Source organism: Leptidea sinapis, chromosome 45 (assembly GCF_905404315.1).
Source record: "Leptidea sinapis chromosome 45, ilLepSina1.1, whole genome shotgun sequence".
Lineage (NCBI taxonomy): Eukaryota > Metazoa > Arthropoda > Insecta > Lepidoptera > Pieridae > Leptidea > Leptidea sinapis.
The window spans coordinates 7,578,261-7,591,430 of NC_066309.1; the positions used below are offsets into that span (position 1 = coordinate 7,578,261).

General features: G+C 34.7%; 1 long non-coding RNA gene across 1 annotated transcript in view; it reads left to right on the plus strand.

Moving 5' to 3' along the window:
- The window catches only part of LOC126977442 (uncharacterized), a 255,245-nt gene extending 244,054 nt beyond the window's left edge, over nucleotides 1-11,191 (plus strand). Inside the window, exons 2-3 of the long non-coding RNA XR_007732215.1 lie at nucleotides 10,544-10,727; nucleotides 10,922-11,191. This is a non-coding gene — a long non-coding RNA (uncharacterized LOC126977442). The remainder of the gene's footprint in view (nucleotides 1-10,543; nucleotides 10,728-10,921) is intronic.
- Nucleotides 11,192-13,170: the final 1,979 nt, after the last annotated feature.

The window sequence follows — 13,170 nt, forward strand, 5'->3', positions numbered from 1 at the left end:
TCAACGTTTGACGTCCATTTCAAGAATCCAGCCACGATCTATATCTACTTACATTGCTACGTTGGTCGTGTTGTGCACCTCTCCGAGAACATTCGACTGCCACGCCGCCCGAATACATGGCACATACAAAGGACAGACATCCGGAGAGGCTTTGGTTCTGAGTGAGTTTGTTCCGATAAGGAATCTTTCTTTCCTAATCTTATCCCTTTCCTAGGAATTAGGATTGTGCTATTACGGATTCGACATAAGTTGATCTCTTCATAAAATAGCTTAGATTCCTTCTAATCGCCTTTTAATAAATATCGTTATATTTCATTAGTGCATTATTTTTAAAACTATGCCTTAATTGCATATACATATCTTGTCTTCTGCACTTACATAAATTAGTTAAAACACATAATAAGTACATATAAAATAATCTTTACTCAGGTAATAAACCTATTACCTATTCTAATTTTTTATTGCTACGTTATAACGTTCAATACTTAGTTATAAAAATAGCCTTTTCATAAACTGCATTCCATTAGTCTGATACATACTTAAAGTTATAGCAATAGGTACGGCCGCTAGCTAGTTTCGCTTGTCCATAAAATTGCCTACGAAAACCAGTTTTGTGCATGAATCGCTGTATTACATCGGCTTGACAAAATCGTTTTTTCTATCACCTAGAACATTCCTTTGCTTACGTAACTTATTTACGATATTAAGTTTGTTTCAATCTTAATTTATTTTCGTTTATTATCTTAATTGCTTATCATTATGTCTGAATTAAAATTAAAAGAACTTATAAAAAAACGTGGAAGTTTTAAAGCCAAGCTAACACAATTCACTAATTTTTTTAAACTATTACCTACAGACGAATTAGATAGTTTTCAAGTAGCTGAATTAGAATGCCGTCTAGGCGTAATGAAATCTTTATACAAAGACTTCGATGACTTGCAGACGCAGTTGGAGCTGTTGTCGGAAAATGCAGACGATATGTACGAGGAGCGCGAGGCCTTCGAGACTCAGTACTTCACGCAAATGTCGCGCGCGCGTGCCCTGCTCCCTCCAGACGTGTCGCGTGCCAGCTCTCCGGCACCGAACCCTGGTGCCAGCTCAACGCACCACGACACGCTCCACGCTTCTGGCTGCAAACATGACTTCGTACGCCTGCCAAAGATTGACCTACCCCACTTCAACGGCGACTATCAGCACTGGCTTGAATTTCAAGATACGTACATTTCAATAATTCACGATAATAACAGCATACAATCAATCAATAAATTCCATTATTTGCGTGCTGCTTTAACTGACAGTGCATCATTAGTAATAAAAAGTATTGACTTTAAGGCCGACAACTATATTATAGCATGGCAGTTATTGTTAGACCGCTACAATAATGAAAGGTTGCTTGTCAATAATCACGTGCAAGCATTATTTAATTTTCCTGCTATACAAAAAGAATCCTGTCATTCATTACGAAATATGATAGTAAAAATTTAAGAGCGCTTGACACTCTCGGACAGCCTACAGCACATTGGGACACATTAATCATCTATATAATGTCTAAAAAGTTGGATAATGTGACCAACCGAGAGTGGGAAGAACATAAAAACAATTTAAATCATTTTCCAAACTTAAAGAACTACACTAAATATTTATCTAATAGAGCTGATTTACTCGAGACCTTACATGATAATAAAACTTTAAATAATAATTATATAAATACTAATACTTACGAAAGTAACAAAAAAACAAACTATCTAACGAACACACATTTTAAACCAGAAAAAATCGCATCATGTCCTATGTGCTCTCAAAACCATCTTTTATTTAATTGTCAATCATTTAGAAATCTTAATGTTGATTCCAGAATCAAAAAAGCTTCAGAAATTAATGTGTGTATGAACTGCCTTCGTCCTGGTCATACCGACAAACGTTGTAAACTTTCACATTGCAAGTATTGCAAATCAAAACACAACACACTCTTACACAGGGAATCTCAAATAGATCTCAAACCAAAAGACAATATTGCATTATCTACTAATATTCTTACAAATACAAAAGGAAAAAATAATCAGGCTCTTATAATATTATCCACAGCTATGGCAAGGGTGACAGATGTCAACGGTAGGCTTCATTCCGCCAGACTTCTTCTCGATAACGGCAGCACTTCCAACTTCATCACTCAGGATCTGTGCCGTAAGCTCGGTCTGAAAACACGAAGCACTATCTCTTCAGTCTCAGGTATTTGTGAACAAGTTTCCAATACTTCAGAGAGCTGTAGTCTTACCTTACAGTCTTGTCATAGTCGTTATCAAGCTCACATAGACTGCTTTATCTTACCAAACATAACGCATAGCTTGCCTGGGTCTTACGTTGATAAAAAATTAATTCCTATCCCGCCAGGTCTTAAACTTGCCGATCCTACTTTTAATATACCTTCGGCCATAGACATCCTCGTAGGTGCTGAAGTCTTTTGGAACGTCCTGGGTTCCGATTCCATAGATTTAGGTAAACATTATCCTAAATTACAATCATCTAAATTTGGTTGGCTTATTTCCGGAGCATATACCAATGTGGTCTTCCTTCAAAACCAAATTGTCTTTTTCTTTCTCATGAGGAGTCTCAGGAGGAGCAAGCTTGTGAAAAGCTCTTTCATGAAACCACACACAGAAACGAACATGGTCAATTTGTCGTCACTCTTCCGTTGAAGGACTCGCCTGAAAGTTTGGGTGACTCTTATGCAATGGCCAAGCAACGTTTCCATTCCCTAGAACGTAGATTTGAAAGAGATTCTACTTATAAAGAGCGTTACAATAAATTCATTCAAGAATATATAGATCTGAATCATATGACAAAAAACAGCAAATTAAATACACATAATCAAGTCAAATATTTTTTACCACATTACAGCAGCTCTACAACAAAGCTCCGTGTACTCTTCGATGCTTCCGCCCGTACGACATCAGGCAAGTCCTTCAACGACATACAGAGGGTGGGTCCCACTATACAGGAAGACCTCTTAGCCATCCTTCTGAGGTTTCGACAACACAAGTTCGTGGTCACAGGCGACATAGAGAAGATGTATAGAGCCGTTTTAGTTGAACCTTCTCAGCGCTCTCTTCAGCAAATACTTTTACGTTTCAATTCATCAGATCCATTGCAGTCATACACACTTAATACGTTAACTTACGGTACCGCTTCAGCTCCATATTTGGCAACCAAATGTCTTGTGTCTTTAGCTGACCAATGTTTAGAATCAAGTGTTAGAGAGAGTATTAAACGCGACTTTTATATTGATGATTATCTAGGTGGTGGTGACTCGATCGAGTCAGTAATAAAGCTGTGCCAAGGTGAAATGAAAGCTCTCGAATCAGCCAGGTTCCACCTACAAAAATTACAATCAAATAGTTCTGAAGTTCTTCAGTCTATTAGCGATATGTGTACAGATACTCAAAATAAAACTTTGAACTTAAATGAAATTCTTCCTAGTAAAACTCTTGGCTTATATTGGAATTATAATTCTGATCATTTATTATATTCTGTCAACTTCACATTTACATCAAACATTATTAGTAAACGTAACATATTATTGTTAGTTAGTCAAGTATTTGACCCTTTAGGTCTAGTGGGACCTTGCACAGTTCAAGCTAAATTTATATTACAGCAACTGTGGATTCTTAAATGTACATGGGACGATGAAGTACCTTTAGAAATAAAGAATCAATTCATCGAATTTATCGAATCACTTCCAGCTCTTAACTCTATTCGTATTCCTAGGTGGGTGTCTTGTAGTAATCCTTTGGTAACTGAACTTCATACTTTTGCAGACGCTTCCGAACGTGCTTATGGTGCTTGTATTTACGTAAGGACAATCGCAGTCAATGGGACGGTTTGTGTTCGTCTTTTGGCCTCTAAAAACAAGGTTGCTCCCATTAAAACAACCACTATTCCACGTTTGGAGTTATGTGGTGCTTTGTTGGGTACACGTCTCTATTTGAAGGTATGCAATTCACTTACCAACGTCTTCAGTCATTGTTTCTTTTGGTGCGATTCCACAATAGTGTTAGGATGGCTGAATTACGTAATACAGTCCTTTTGTGAAACAAGGTATTTTAATTCAAGACCACCAGAAGCCACAACTGGAGCTTGATATTCAACAGCTATACATATATTTAATACAATATATTTACTTATACATACATAAATACATATAAACATCCATGACTCGGATACAAACATCCATATTCATCATATAAATGCTTGCACCTACCGGGATTCGAACCCGGGACCTCTAGCTTAGTACGTTGGATCGCTAACTACTCGGCTATACAGGTGGTCAATTTGAGAGATTATTGACACACAGACTTTCGCAGTGAACTTCACTTGAGGTCTTTTTTCACCTCTAAGGAGGCATTTCTTGCACAAGATGCCATAACTAGTTCTTCTTCTATATAAAATTCTCGTGTCCCGGTGTTTGTTATCGAACTCCTCCAAAACAGCTGGAGCGGTTTATGTGCATATCGGTAGGTAGGTCTGAGAAACGGTAAACATCTATTTTTCAAATACCTAAATGATAAAGTTAAATGATAGGCCACTCCTAAATATTTTTTTTATTTCGATCACATTTTTTTTTTTATTTTATTATGTTTCAGTATTAAAAAATACATATAACTTCAAATTTTCACTTGTCTTCGATCAACTCCTATTTTTAAAAGACCTCAAAAATGAGGAGGTTATCAATTCGATCGGTATTTTATTTTTTTATTTTAGATTTTTATATTATTCTGTTCCATACTCACTAATTCACTCACTTCCATAATAATAGTGTTGCAAGATGACAATCGAATATAATAATTATTGTAGTACCATTTTTTTTATTAAAAGTATATAGAGTACATTTTATCCCGAAAATTTTAAAGTAAATTTTTAGGTCGGGCCCACATAGAACCAACGGTGGCAAAAGGCAGCTATAGATCGATAGAGTAGGAATATGTAGAAAGGCGAGTAAAAAGGGAGATGATTTTATGGTATCGTTCGTGGTCGTTCTATGTATGTGGCCCAGGCCAAAGAGAATTTAAACACTACGTTCACCTTATGCGTATTAAGTCACGGGCAGAAGTGTATTCATTATAAGCATATCTCAATAATATCTGCCTAACGCTAAATATGTCTAAACATTAACGGCCTTACAATTAAACTTGGTATAGAGTTATAACTGATGATAAACAAAGAAAATGCAAAATGTTTACAATATCGTTGACAACACTGTCAATACAATGATAATTCCGAAGTTTTCCGAATGACAAGCTGCCCTGCAAATGAACGCGGGAAACGTTATACGTCCGTACAAACCATTCGTAAGCAAAATGTCTATTTGTAAACATTTTACATATTCTTGGTTTATGCTTAGTTATTTATTTATTTATTTATTGAAAAGACCAACAGCATAAATATTACAAATTAGTCTTAAAAATTAGTGTACATATAATAGCCAATTACAGGTCTCTCTATATAAACAAAAATCAACTAATGAGTTTTCAACTTAAATTACTTTAACTTATAAACAAAATAATCGACTTAAATGAATTTCAACTTAATTTACTTTAACATAATAATATGTATAGTTTTAAAATTAAAAGAATAATATTATGCGTATGAATGCGAATTTAATATATATATGTGGGTGTGTTAATGTACCTATTTGTTCGTTTTATATTGTTCCAGTAACATTTTTTGTACCTAGTGTATTTATTAATATTTTAATAATTTCTGTTTTGAAGCTATTTTTACTGCGATTATGAATGTCGACATTCGAAAAAACTTCGTTGTAATGCTTACAAATTCTGTTAATGGGAGAATTTTTACCATAGTTCGTAGTGTAAAATGATAATGAAAAAAGAGGCGTATTTCTCGTTCGTTTTAGTGGTACATTGAAGTTAATACTAGCAAGTAATGTTGGGAAGTCCAGAAGATTAGTTATTATATTAAATAAGAACATTGTATCTAATAACGTTCGTCTGTCTACTAGTGAAATTATATTATGATGCATGCAGCCATCTTTGTAGTTGGAAAAATTTTTATGACGAAAGTTAAGGTGCCTTATAAATTTAGCTTGAATCTTTTCAAGTTTTTCAATATATGTTATATAATGGGGCGACCAGATACAACTTGCGTACTCTAAGACACTACGCACGTATGCATAGTAAACAGATTTAATACATGCAAAATCATTAAAGGGTTTGCAGGTACGTATCACAAAACCTAAGCTCTGGAACGCTTTATTCGCAACGTAATCAATATGCTCAGACATAGTTAGCTTGCTGTCAAAAATAAAAATAAGTGCATTAACTGAAATAAAATTGTTTAGTTATAACTTTATGCCAATTTTATTTGTAAGGCCGTAAGTGTCAGAGGTCTATTAGTATAAATGAGATAATCTCCTGCTAATCTCCTCTTTAAACTGTTCTGTGGTAATCTCGAGTCGCTACAGGAAGGCGGGTTGGCGATACTGATTATAAACTATTATAATTAGCTACATTATACTCGCGACTTTAACAACCTGATCATCTAATCATTCTAAACCTTTTCTATCTTACCCATTTTATCACATTTGGTAAGTTTTTATTGTATTCGTTTTAAAATTGAATTGAAACTTTGAGTAAAATTGGTAGTATTTTAATATAGTATTATTCATATAGAATATTATTCATCTATACATACTTATAAGAAATTTCCACCTATATTTTGACTCATCACAATATATCTGGAACCTTAAGGCGTAGACACTTGAAATTCGGAAGGAATATTCCTTTCGCCGAGTAGAGGTCAGCCGGATTTTACGAAATTCCACCTGCAACAGTTTTTGTGATTTGAACAGAACAGCGTAGGTTCAGCTAATATAAAATACAGAGATAAAATTTTCCTTTTCAAAATATCACATTATTTTATTGATTCGTGACTCAGATCATTCCAATTCATATATCAGCTAGTCTTGCCATAAATACTGACACAAAGAAGAAAAAAAAATTATATTGCAAATAACATTTCTTTACTTTTCCAGTGTGTTACTTTAATACATAAATATAAAACAATTTAAAATATAAACAGTTTATTCGAAGTGGTCTCCATTGGCTGCAATACAGATATCAATAGAAGCACGCAATCTTTCCATGGGAAAATTCTTCATTATTTTAGGTACTCCAAATTATCACGGCGCTTAGAGCAAACCGTAGGTACTCTCTAAAAACTGACCATAAACCATAATCCACTGGATATGGATCTAGACGATGATCAGTCTTCAGCTCTGATGAAGTCCGAAACGTTCGTTTCCAAACATGACTGCGTAGACCGAGCTTTATGACCCGGTGCAGAGTCTTGCTGGAAGGACTATTCTTGGTTATTGAACATGGTGTTGTTAAGGGGCTTCACTACCTTCTCGAGAATGGTATCTTGATACACTTGTGCATATGTTTTGATACCTTTTTCACTAAAGTATGGCTCAATCACTCCTTCATAGCTAAAACCCCACCAAACCATCACTGAAGTCGGATAGTGCACACGTTATACTCTGTCGGGTAATTGGAGCTTTGAGCATAAATACAATCATTTTGTTTGTTTTATTTGTTTCTATTGAGCAACAATAATTATTAACAATAAAATGTTAAATAAAATCTCATCCCTAGACAAAAATATTCTGTGACCTCCCTTTGCGTACCGCTTCAGTAGTTGTCTCGATTTTATCACACTATTCTTTTTTAAATAATCAATTAAGAAATGACCAGTTCGTGTCTTATAGGCTGCAAGTCCTAAGTCATCTTTTAAAATACGCGAAATTGTTCTAGGTGCTGTCTTCATCTCCGTAGATAAAATCATTTGCTTTCGGACAGGATTTCTTCGAATTCTTTCACATATTGCTTTGACCACCTTTTTCGTAAGATCACTACGTGGACGGCCAGATTTTTTTCTGTTACAAACAGAGGAGGTCCTATTATACCTATTAATAGCCCGTTACACAAACATTTTACTAATACCAGCGTATGAAGAGATTTATTTAATAATTAATTTAATGCAATCACAGCGATTCGGTTCTCATTATTACCCCACTCCAATTAAATATAAAATATTGTACAATGTTTTGGCGCCAAAAAGAGAAAACAATCATATAAAAATGACAGATTCCAAATTCAAATGTAATATTGTTTATTTTTTATTCTAAAAGTATTTATGGCCAGACTAAGATTACTTTTCGTGTCACTTCCACACATAATAAATCCCTTAGCCGCTACTATTATAGACATATATATATTATAAAGGTTTTTTATCAGCACAACATTATTCACATTCAATGATGTAATATCCAATTAAATTGGTCAACAAACGCATTTTATCTAATTTTCTCATTCAGTAGCAACGTAGCATAAGCCCTTACCTTGTTTCATATGAGACCGCGAGTTAAGACAGCGAGCTTACCTCACCTCGCATGGTCGCTACCGCATCGTGCATTACAAGCCTCCTCTATTCTACAATGCGGTTAGTGTTTAAGTGGCTGCTTTGAAATAATCCTATACTCGGGCTCCGGCTTCTTATATTTTCAGGCTTCAAAATACAGGCTTTCTGCAATAATTCATCGTTATTTTCTATGTTTTGTAGGTATGTATGTTACCCAACCATCTTTGTGACAATTCACAACATGAATCTAATTTAAATGTTTTTTTTTTCACAAGAAGATATCTCTTAAAAATACATTCTACAGTTTGGTCGTATCCGGGGGTAAATTCGTTGAATGCCACATTATGGAGGAACGCCATGCATCTACTCGATTAGGTGAGGATTATATTATTTAAGCCAAGCTTAAACATCCTTCCCTACATTAAGAGTAACATTCAAACGTAAAAATATATGCATTGCTTCTAGCGGGCATCGAACCCGTTACCTGTTCTCTGATTACATACTTATACCAATTAATTATATACTTATACCAATTTTCTCTTATTATTCGCCTATTTATTATGTAAACCTCCGGTCACCATTATTGTAGTTATTGCTTGTTTTTAAATTATCGCCATCTGTTGAATCCTGCCTGAATCAAGGAACAGTGGACCGTTGTGGCTGCAGTACACTAATCTTTTCACCTTCGTGCGTGTCTTAAAAAATGATAGATGGCGCGCTTAAGTAAATTGTGTAAACATTATCATACATTAGGAGAAAGTTGTTAATTACATATTATTTTAAATTGTTGCAACAATATACTATTATACCTCACAGCTTTCAGTTTCTTGGATAACCTCACAAGGATGTTAAAAAGAAGATTGAGTTTTATAATATTATATATTACATACACTGCAAATAAGCAAAGCTATTAAGAGCGCAATCATACATTTAAGCTCATAACTTAAAATGGAACATCATCAATAAAAAATTAAAAATCCCCGAAGAATGGCAGCGCTCGTTCACGAGCATAACACATAAACCAGTCATCGCTTACCTTGCTATATCTTAGAGAAGGTAGACGACCCGTCCCAGGAGGCTGTCACGAGCATCGCCATTTAAGCGAGCAAGACAAACCCTCCCGGAAACTCACCTAAAAACCTAACATATAGTAGTTCTAATAATATTATATACTGTTAATACTATAAAGTGAAAAACTATTACAATACTATACAGGAACTCGTTATAAATAACTTTCTGTCTTTCTGACCTGTGCAAGACTAGTCTACTCTTAAGCGTCGCTACCAGTTGGAGGTCTGAAGGGCACCGCAGCTAGTGAAATTACTTGGCAAATGAGACTTAACATCTTATCTCTAAAGGTGACGAGCGCAATTGTAGTGCCGCTCAGAATTTTCGGGCTTTTCAAGTATCCTGAGCGGCACTACATTGTAATGGGCAGTGCGTACCATTTACCATCATCTGAACGTCCTGCTCTTGTCGTCGTATCTTCATAACAAAAGCGGATCGTCGAAGCGTGTTCGTGCTCAGAAACGGGCATATATACCTACTCATGTGTATTCCTGCCCACATATTCCCCAAAATTTGGGAAATAGCCCACGCCTCAACCAACTGTGTTCCTTATTTTAGAAAGCAACAAAAAATACTAAATAAATTAAAGGTAAATTTTACAATAACAGATGCTACACAACTATGGATTCTTTACACTCTTCTCAATACCCTAGTATGCAGTAAACCTTTATTTTCTATCCTTTACAACCCAATTAATAAAGGAAGCTATATAACAATTTAAACTGCTAAATGGCCATTTCAACACATATTTTCTAAATTACATTGAGTAAACTGTATTATATAATGGTTACACAACAACAAGAGATAAATTCTAAATTTATACACAAACATAACTTGTACTTTGTAATTACTATTGAAACAAAACAATAAAGCATCCGGTGAACCCTGTCCTGTTGAGTAAAACCCTTCGTACGTTAAAATATTACGTTTACTTAAACTTAAACGTTAAAAAAAAAGAAATTTAAAAAGCCAAAGCAAGTTGGTATAATATGGTTTTAGATTTCTGTGTATAATTTACTTAAATTTTTTAATATTTCAGATTCCCTTGTGACCCAATACGATGTAGACAATGGACATCAATCGTCAGCAAACAGAGGTGTGAAGATTTTTATAAGCCGAATAAGTCTGGCGTCGTTTGTTCAGAACACTTTTTGGACAAAGATATATATGTAACTGCAAAAGGCAGAAGACGTCGTCTGAAAACGGCTGTTCCTACTGTAGTGGTAAGTAACTTTTGGAAATAAGAAAAATTAAATTGTGAAAATAGTATGGTATTCTTCATTAAATTTAATATTTTTTGTAATCATTATCATCATCGAAAAAGGACGGAACCTAGCAGTACCTTAGTACTTCATCATGAAACATTTCATTTGTTTGATTTGCTAATAGATATAAATAAATTTTATATTGTTTACAGATACAATTGCCGGATGGTGGCGTTAATACTGAATAGTCTGCGATTTCACTGTTTGACGCGGAAAATAACAAGAAATTCATATCTCCTACTAGTTCCCTAAGTATAGGCTCAATTTTAGACACACCTCGAAAAGCAATTATAAAAAACGAACTTCAAAAATGCCGCAAAAAGTTATTTAACAGAGAAAAAGTCATTGACAATTTTAAAAAGAAAAATTCAAGGCTCGTTAAAAAGACCATTTCGTTAAAGAATGCATTTAAAATTTTAAAGAAAAAATTATGACCAAGACTTTTAAAAAATATTTATAGAATCAAGTTTTAAGTTTAATTGCAATATTTGAAAAATAAACAATTTATCTAATAAATACATGTTTCGTTCATTTATACATATATCCTACCCAAAACATATATTTATTTATTTAACATTAACTCTTAGATGAAAGTTGTAAAAACTTCTAAGTATTTATGTATTGTGTTTAGAACACAATTCAATTAACTCTTACAACCTAATTATTTCATTGAATTAAATAAATATATAAGAAATATACGTCTCCACTCCATGCCTTGTCCTACCGGCGAAGTTCGATCATAAAATTTTATTGCCTTTTGTAGACTCCTTTGTGAAATCAACTTTAGCTTTTGTGAATAAAGTTCAATTTGTAAAAAACTGTTTATAGTTTGACTATAAGTACCTATTATAGTATAGACAAGTGTTTGGCGACAGTTTTGAGTCTTACTTTTGTTCGCAACTGTGCATCTTGGGTTTTTTGTAGGTATATCAATGAGTGAACTATTGCTAATAACAAAATGGCGGCGTCATTACGAAGGATGCAAATAAAGATGCAAAAATACAACTTTATCTAATTTAATAACGTTATAATTAAACGTTATAATTATATTACTTAAACTACTGTTTTATTCGATGTTGCAACAAAAAGTGTAATATGAATCTAATTATAACATAAAAAAGAGTTGCTACGTTAGCGCCGTTAGTGTCGATCGATGTAACGTGAGGGCGGTACGTTCTGCAGCGCCGGCGATTATTTGAACGTTGTGTTTCATGTTTCTATGATGTTGGTGTACGAATCGATGCAAAATCATCAATATGCTAGCAGTGTGGATGTGTAACACGCTATTTGTATTTTGGTATTCTGAACAGCTCCCTTTATGATTGTCCCGGCTTGTTTTCGACACAAAAAGTGTAAGAGGAAAAAAAAACTACGTTTAAAAGAACCGACTTCAAAAACTGAAAGTTTCAAATAACTAAAAATTTAATTTAATACACCTCTTATGCAAACCTTCACTTTACTACACTGGCCTTCAAAAGATAGATATAAAATAAATAAATATAACGTATAAAGATAACGTTTTAAGTTCTCAAGATATACTTTCGAAATAAAAAGAACTCTAAAGAGAATTTAATTTTGTACATAAAAACTTTATAGTCGGTAACCTTCTTTTAAGAATTGGCTGAAAAAAAAATTCAAAAACAAAACCATTCCTTTTTCAAAGTGGACGTTTCCGAATTACAATTTTACCATTCACATTTTTCTTTCTGTTTTAAATTTTATTCAAGATCGATGGGTCTTGTTTTAAAATTTTGTGCTTTTGCACATAACATTTATTTATCATGCCTCTTTCGGTTGAAGAATGTGCTAGGATCATGGCTTTTCTGGAACTAGGCATCAGTATGCGTCGCACTGCAAGAATGGTGGGTGTGACGGTACGAATGGTCCAGAAGGTAAAGCGAAGGTACGAAGAGACTGGACACCATCTGAGGAGACCTTGTAATGGCAGACCCAGGTGTACCAGTGCCCGAGAAGATCGTTATATTATTTCCACAGTGTTAAGAAATCGCCACCAAAATGCAGTTGAAGTCCAGCAACAGCTACTTCAGACCCGGAGGGACTACATTAGTGACAGTACAGTGAGAAGAAGACTTGCTGAAGCAAATTTGAAACCCCGAAGACCAACGAGTGGCCCAAAACTCGAGAGACAGCATCGAGTAGCGAGACTGCGATACGCCCGTGAACACATGCAGTGGGATGAAGAAGAATGGTCAAGAATTTTGTTTGCTGATGAGTCTCGATTCTCCCTTTACACTTCTGATGGGAGGCAAAGTTTTTACAGGCGACCTGGTGAGCGATACCTTCAAACCTGCATCTCAGAAAGAGTCCAATACGGTGGAGGCAGTGTACATGCATGGGCTGGCATATCTTCAGAAGGTCGCACAGAGCTAGTAGCCATAGC